The sequence below is a fragment of the Grammomys surdaster genome, unplaced genomic scaffold, assembly GCF_004785775.1.
Source record: "Grammomys surdaster isolate TR1022 unplaced genomic scaffold, NIH_TR_1.0 125846, whole genome shotgun sequence".
Lineage (NCBI taxonomy): Eukaryota > Metazoa > Chordata > Mammalia > Rodentia > Muridae > Grammomys > Grammomys surdaster.
In genome coordinates this window covers 1,528,776-1,530,177 of record NW_021620672.1, presented here as the reverse complement: position 1 = coordinate 1,530,177, position 1,402 = coordinate 1,528,776, and positions in this window count along the sequence as shown.

Sequence of the window (1,402 nt, the reverse complement as noted above, 5' to 3'; positions counted from 1 at the left end):
CTCAGACCCTTTGGAACTACAGTCACAGCGGCTTGTTGTGGATGCTGAGGACTGGACCAGGGTCCTCCTCAAGAGCAACCAATGCTCTTAACTGCTGAGCCAGCTTCATCTCCACCTTTGCCTGTATCTTTATATTTAAAGAGTCACTGTTGTACAGAGAGTAGAGCCGGGTCTTGTTTTGCTGCCCTTGACATGGAGTCTGAACCAGCTTTCATTCGAGGAAGTACAGCTATGCTGGAGTGGTCCACCATCTCCTGCTGGCTGACTTACATGTCTCCATTTTCTTTCACCCTGGCCCATCCCTTTCTCTTATTTATGAAGTACATTGTGTTCTTTGATTTCTATATGTTCTATATACATCTTCGTCTTTGCAGGGGGAGCGGCTGATTCAGGGATTCAATGAAGCTAAGTACCTTCTGAAAACACAAGGATTTCTTACCACACAATCACCCCTTCTCTTATCTGTTATAAATGTGCTTCCCTAATTGATTTGATTCTTACAATATATTATTACTGTTATTGGTCTGAACAGTGAATCGCCTTCTAGGGAAATTAAGGAAAGATAAATTGCCTTTGCTATTTCATTCACCATCCATTTGCCTTCTGGCTCTTGTCATTGCTTGCTGTTTCCATCTGGATCTTCTCTGGGTCCGGCACTCTCTGTGGCAGTTACAGCAAGCTAACTTCAGGCTACCAATACACTCAACTGAGGTTTATTCTGAAATGTCTTTATGTCATCTTCACTTAAAAATCCAGTATGACAGAAATAAGTACAATATTTATTATTGGTACACTCTTATATAAAATAATAATTATTATATAATTATAGTATTATATGATTATAATAATATTATTTTATGCATACTCTTGTGAGGGTGTATATTCGTTGGTGTGAGTATGGGTGGGCACATGTGTATATCTGCTTGTGGAGGTCAGAGGACAACCTTGGGCCTTGTGTGTGTGCACGCATGTGTGTGTGTATGTGTGTGTATGTGTGTGTGCGCATGCGTGAGCACATATATGTGTGTGTGAGGGTGTGCCCACAGAGGTTAGTCTCATTCTATAGACCAGGCTGGTCTGAAACTGACTATGTAGGCCAGGCTTGCCTCAAATTCTTTCACCACGCTTGTCTTTATTTGTGTCATTGCATCTGGGGGATGACTCTTATGGAGAGAGTATCATTGGGATTCTTGGACTTGGAGTTACAGGTGGTTGTGGGTCATGCGGTGTGGTGCAGAGAACTGAACCCAAGTCCTACGGGAGAGCATCAAGCACTCTAGACCGCTGAGCAGTCTTCCCAGCCCCTCTTCCTCCATTCCATCTTTTGGGACAATCTCTCACTGGTGTGGAACTCCCCCAGTACTGAGATTCCAAGCATGTGCCACCATGCCCAGCTTTATTG